Source organism: Rhinichthys klamathensis, unplaced genomic scaffold, assembly GCF_029890125.1.
Source record: "Rhinichthys klamathensis goyatoka isolate OS25496 unplaced genomic scaffold, OSU_Roscu_1.1 h1tg000217l_1, whole genome shotgun sequence".
NCBI classification, from domain to species: domain Eukaryota; kingdom Metazoa; phylum Chordata; class Actinopteri; order Cypriniformes; family Leuciscidae; genus Rhinichthys; species Rhinichthys klamathensis.
In genome coordinates this window covers 60,756-67,853 of record NW_026606742.1, presented here as the reverse complement: position 1 = coordinate 67,853, position 7,098 = coordinate 60,756, and positions in this window count along the sequence as shown.

Below are 7,098 nucleotides of genomic sequence, written 5' to 3'. Positions count from 1 at the left end.
GCATCATTTCTGTACATAATATATCAAAAACAGCAGTCATCTAGTGTAGTCCAACATATTTACCTGTGTTTTATCATGTGGGCAAAGGTGCAGGGGGCCCGATTGGTCCTTTACTATCAATTTGTAATGTTTTTAGATTTGTACATCAGGGTAGATGTTCTACAAAGCTGGCTGATGTTTCCTTACTGGGATGTTGTACGCTTGGGCCCACGGCCCTCAATATGCCTTGTTTTCTTGTGCTCTCATGTTAAAAAAAAAAAAAACTAAAAAAAAAACAGAAAAAGGTTTAGCAGTGATATAGCACGATACAAAAAGGAAACGTTTGAACATATTAAACATATTTACCTTCACCTAGAATGGAGGCTGACTCCTATATGAATGCCAGAGATCTACTCTCCTTCACTGTTCAGTCATCATCTTAAAAATGCAGCCGTTACTTCTCTTTTATTATTAATATTATCACTACAACTATTAATTGAAATGTTTATTATACAAAATGAATTGTAAACGTGTTATATTACAACAGAAGCTATTGTAAATCAGTCCTGTGCGTGTTGCATCAGTGTTTCAGAGATCATGTTTTAGAGTAATATGGGTTAATGAAAAATAAGAACAGAAATCATCACGAGGAAGTCTTCAATAGCACAACGCTATGGTTTAGAGTGAATGGTTGTTCTGCCCCTGGTATCTTGCGCCATCTTCTGGTCAAGTATTAATAGTGCATCAAAACAAGCACTGAAGTATTAGCTACAGTATATGAAATCTGTATTCAATTCATTGACTAAAATGAGGCAGATGAGTCAGCATGTCCATACCTGGTGCCTGCGGATGCTGCATCGACTGAGCAATGCAGTAAAGACAGTATGTACAGTATGATTATTATACCACCAAATCCCTTTCCCTAATCCATAAACATTGACCTTTGTAGAAAAATATCCCTAATAGCTAATACATATTATCATAATTATCTGTTATGCCCTATTTTCATGCACAAACGCTTGAAATATTTTCCAGAGAGTTATATCTGATAGAGTTCATTATTGTGTGTAAATATTATAAACATAAATAGTTATGAAATATAAATAGTTATAAAGAACAGGACTGGCTCCTGCTGGATAATAAAGAAATACATAGAATAGCCATTTATATTATAGCCATATTACAAGTGAAATATGCAGAAGTGAAAGTATGATATATGGAAAATTAAAAGAGCGAGAGGAATGATTTTTTGATCCTAATATTTATTCAAGCAATGCTGATGGTACAAATTTAGTCTGCTTTTAAGTCTCAAGCGTGTAAATATCTGTTTTTGTTTCTCGTCTTTTGGTAATAATTGCGTTATGATGATCTTTCTGTTCTCACTGTTCCAGTTGACATTTTGACATTTGTTGTTGCGGTCTAACGCTGAGGGTCTGGCTTATAAATATGTATGTACCATTTTGCATGACATTTTTTCATCTTCACACACTTTTCCTCATTTTTTTTTTTTTTTTCATCCCTGTGGGCGGTCCTTTGTCTTGATTTGTCTCTCTCAAAGTCCCATTAAACTAAAGCTGCCTCTCTCATTTGACATGTCTTTTTCTCTTTTACCCCTCATTTCTCTCTTCTCTCTCTCAACCTTCCAGGCTTTAGTTTTCTGTTTTTCAGTTATCAGTTTTGCATGCCTTTCATTCCATAATGCCAAAGCAATTGTGCCTGATACTTAAGATGATGATGACAGTTATTATTATTATTACTATTATTATTATTAAAACTGTGGCATTTCTTCTTTGTAATCTGGAATTTGCTAAATAAAACTTAAGAAACTGAAAAAATGTACACATTAAATGACTTGTATTTTGTGCACAATGCATTTTACTGTACTTTAATTTGTTGTTTAAAAATGCAGGGCAAAATTGGAGATGATTACTGTTGTGACCCCATATACCCAGCTTAAATTACTGTTTCCATAATAATTACAATTTCATTATATTCTTGTAAAACAAGTATTTTGTGTATTTAAAAAAAATAGAAGAAGAAAATATGTAAAAACATGTCCAGTTACATTTCTCCCCAAAATAAATACATTTAAAAATAAAGTGAAAAAAGACTAGATTTTGCCTAAAGGCATTGAAGCTTTTTACAAGATCATTACAAATCTTTCCATTGTGACAATTTTCTAATTATTTTGGACAGAAAATAATCCATAATTACATTACAAGAACATTTTTAAATAGTATCTGATTATTTCTTTTTTGTATTACAGTAATAAGAATGAGCGGCTGCTTAATTATAGGATGATAACAATTTACATTAACAATTTTACTTATAATTTTTTTATACATTTTTAATTTTATACATTATTTACATATTTCTTCTGATAGTATAGGGTGAAATATAACCAGGGCATGTTTCTTGAGATTCACCCTGCTAGTTTTTGAGATTTTAACATTTTTAACAGTTTCACTAAAAAATAATTGAAAAATAGACCTATATGAGTCTAAAGTTGTCTGTGTTTAAGGGTTTGTGTTGTTAATCACTTATTGATCACATGGCGAATTTCAGCCTGGTGGTTTTCGTAATGTGGTTTACTGGTTTTCATTATTGTTTGACAACTATTTTACATTCAAATCATTTTCATCTTGCTATATATTCCTTATGCAGGTCGATGTAGTTTTGCATCAGAGAGACCTTTCTTAATATTCTTAGCAGTTTAAATAACACCCAAGACCGAGACCAATGCTAGCTGGTTTTATTAAAGAAATGATGTCTGTGGACATTAAAAGTATCTCTGGTAACACTTTAGAATACTGTTCTTTCATTAATGAATAACTACTGGAACAAATGAGTAACGCACTATTAACATTCTAGTAACTATTAACTAACAAGAAACTCTGATTAACGAATTAGTAAGTAATAGCGCTGAGTTGAGTTCACTATTAGCTAATCAGTGACTACTATTTTTGATACCTCACCGAAGACTACTAAGAACTTCTATATACAGGTTCATAATTAATATTAATAATGCTTGATAATATAAGGTAATGGTAACCCATTAGTAATGAATCAAGTGTTACTACATCTTTCTAAAGGAACTACAGTATTCTAAAGTGAAGATCATGGGAAAACACTAGTAACGACTCAAGTGTTACCAAATCCATCGGAAGGAATTATTATTCAAAATCTTACAAAACTCTCAAAGGCTTACAATGACTGCCAAGGTAGTTATCATGTTTTTTTTTTCACTTTAGAATACTGATCCAAATTATTAGTAGTTCCTTTGGAAGGATGTTGTAACACTTGATTCATTACTAATGGGTTAACATTACCTTATATTATTATGCATTATTAATATGAATTATGAATATACACTCACCTAAAGGATTAGGAACACCTGTTCAATTTCTCATTAATGCAATTATCTAATCAACCAATCACATGGCAGTTGCTTCAATGCATTTAGGGGTGTGGTCCTGGTCAAGTCAATCTCCTGAACTCCAAACTGAATGTCAGAATGGGAAAGAAAGGCGATTTAAGCAATTTTGAGCGTGGCATGGTTGTTGGTGCCAGACGGGCCGGTCTGAGTATTTCACAATCTGCTCAGTTACTGGGATTTTCACGCACAACTATTTCTAAGGTTTACAAAGAATGGTGTGAAAAGGGAAAAACATCCAGTATGCGGCAGTCCTGTGGGCGAAAATGCCTTGTTGATGCTAGAGGTTAGAGGAGAATGGGCCGACTGATTCAAGCTGATAGAAGAGAAACTTTGACTGAAATAACACTCGTTACAACCGAGGTATGCAGCAAAGCATTTGTGAAGCCACAACACGCACAACCTTGAGGCGGATGGGCTACAACAGCAGAAGACCCCACCGGGTACCACTCATCTCCACCACAAATAGGAAAAAGAGGCTACAATTTGCAAGAGCTCACCAAAATTGGACAGTTGAAGACTGGAAAAATGCTGCCTGGTCTGATGAGTCTCGATTTCTGTTGAGATATTCAGATGGTAGAGTCAGAATTTGGCGTAAACAGAATGAGAACATGGATCCATCATGCCTTGTTACCACTGTGCAGGCTGGTGGTGGTGGTGTAATGGTGTGGGGGATGTTTTCTTGGCACACTTTAGGCCCCTTAGTGCTACTTCCAGCAGGATAATGCAGCATGTCACAAAGCTCGAATCATTTCAAATTGGTTTCTTGAACATGACAATGAGTTCACTGCACTAAAATGGCCCCCACAGTCACCAGATCTCAACCCAATAGAGCATCTTTGGGATGTGGTGGAACGGGAGCTTCGTGCCCTGGATGTGCATCCCACAAATCTCCATCAACTGCAAGATGCTATCCTATCAATATGGGCTAACATTTCTAAAGAATACTTTCAGCACCTTGTTGAATCAATGCCACGTAGAATTAAGGCAGTTCTGAAGGTCAAACACAGTATTAGTATGGTGTTCCTAATAATCATTTAGGTGAGTGTAGTATTTCTTACAGTCTTCAGTGAGGTATCAAAAATAGTAGTCACTGATTAGCTAATAGTGTGAACTAGAATTCAACTCAGTGCTATTACTTACTAATTCGTTAATCAGAGTTTCTTGTTGGTTAATAGTAGTTATTAGAATGTTAATAGTGCGTTACTCATTTGTTCCTGTATAGTTATTCATTAATGAAAGAACAGTATTCTAAAGTGTTACCGTATCTCTTTTAAACATTTCAATTAAGCCACAGTTAAAGGGATAGTTCACCAAAGAATGAAATTTATGTCATTACTTCATTAATCAACCCCCCCCCCCCCCACCCAATGCAACGTTATTACCACTTTCAAGGCCCAGAAAGTTAGTAAAGACATCGTTAAAATAGTCCATGTAACTCCAGTGGTTCAATCTTACTAAAATTATGAAGTGACGAGCAGTGTTGGGCAGTAACTTTTGACAGTAACTCATACTGTAACGCATTACTTTTTAAATAAATTAACTCCGTTACCGTTACCATATGGTGCGTTGTCCATTACTTTTTTGAATTAATTAATTTTGGCTGAAGTGTAGCCTACAGCCTAACCTGTTTACAGCAGCGACACATTGTTGGTGGTAGGGTTGCCACCCGTCCCTTAAAATACGGAATTGTCCCGTATTTACAAGTAAAATGATACGTCCGTATCAAATCAATAAGGGACGCGATTTGTCCCGTATTTTACATAAGGCCCACACATAGCCTAGTTGGATAAAAACATAGGCTTTACTATACTAATAGCAAATAGCCTATAAATAAATCAATTTCACAATAACGTTACATTATGATTAGAATCAAATGAATTTTGTCCATTTTCTAAGCTTAGAAAATGCACATTTATACGGCCTGAATTTTATAGGCCTAAAATAAATATTGTTTAGTAATTATGTGAATTACACTGCGCAAACTACTACCCACCGAATGAAGAAGGGTTGGCTCTCAGTCTCCACAGAACAAAATATTCATTTTATTTTATTTTTAGTGTTTGCATTTATGAGGAAAAAACAATGTTACGGACGTGACAGTTCTCCGTTACGGACGCGACGCGCTCTGAAAGCGGCACTAAAAGATGCTTTAATACTTTCACAGAGACATCAAACAGAAAGCACAAAACCTTTCTTTAAAGTGAATTTCATTTTGTATTATTTGTATCTTAATTTTAATCAATGTTTCATCAACCAATTGCCTGGATTTAATAAATAAGAAGTAAATATAGCAGACGATAGATAATGGCAAAATGGAGGCGCCGGCGCGTGAACTGGAGCTCGTCTCATAAATGAACCAAAACTCGGCGTATAAGGTAACTTGCCTCATAGACATGTCTACTTTTAAACAGAACAATACAAAACGAAAGAAAACAGACTACAGACTGCTCTCTGCTTATGTAATCCGCATGAAATGTGCATTTCTCTCGGGCACGTCTACTGCGAAGATCGCAGGTCAGCATAGTGAGTCACCTCAGAAATCCTTGTGATATATTCAGTTTGTGCTGGTCTGACTCAAATAAAATAGTGTTTAAAAATTACTTTCTGTTTAAGTCAGTTTTGTGTTTGTATAGACCATAACGGGCATTAATGGGAACATTAAAGAATGTTTTTTTTTTAAAGTAACTAAAAAGTTACTTTTAACAGTAACGCATTACTTTTTGGTGTAAGTAATCAACAAAGTAATTGAGTTACTTTTTGAATGAAGTAACTAGTAACTGTAACTAGTTACTATTTCTTAGTAACTAGCACAACACTGGTGACGAGAATACTTTTTGTGTGCAAAAAAACCCCCTAAAATAATGACTTTATTCATTAATTTATTTTCTTTCGTGTCACTACGACACATCCGTGTGATGCCGACGCAGGAGCCAGACAATTCTGAGCCAGCGTTCTGATAGAACCCGGAAGCTCTGCGCTGTGTTTACAATGTGAACAGCGTCAGAGACTGACACGGAAATTAATGACAGAAATTTCATTTTTGGGTGAACTAAAAACTAACTAACCCTTTAATAAATCTGCATGATCAAATAACAATGCAAGCATGTCTGCGGGGCAGGAACTTTGGGGCAAATGAGTGACTATGACTTAGTTGTGAAGAAATGAGTAAACGGTGGAGGAGTGTGTAAATTGATGGGTCAGTGCATAAGCAATGAGCACTTGCCAATGTTTGGCCCACGTGCTTTAGATTCAGGATTGACTTTCATGCATTAAATTTACATTGATTCCTGCTTTCTCATGTCTAACTCTGATAAAATGGCCTTGAAAGACCTTGGGAAATTTACCCAGAGTGCTCAATGCACCTTCTAAGGAAAGGCTCCCTGTTGTTTAAAGCTACGATCGCATTATTGCTGCAACAACAGCATCACTTGGAATTGCTTTGATGGCATAAATACCCTGGTGACAGAATAAACACCCACATGAATAAGGAACCACAGTCTCCAATACATGTGTTCAATGTGTTCAAACCATTTGAAGCACTACATAACTGAGTGTGGATTATCAGCGCTTCTTCCCTACCTGAAGATGTGTGGGCGAATAGTGTCTGTGTGTGTCTCTCTCCCTTTTTTCTCTCTCAGAGGAAAGAACACTGAGGAACATCTGAGCAAATGAACACATGAAGC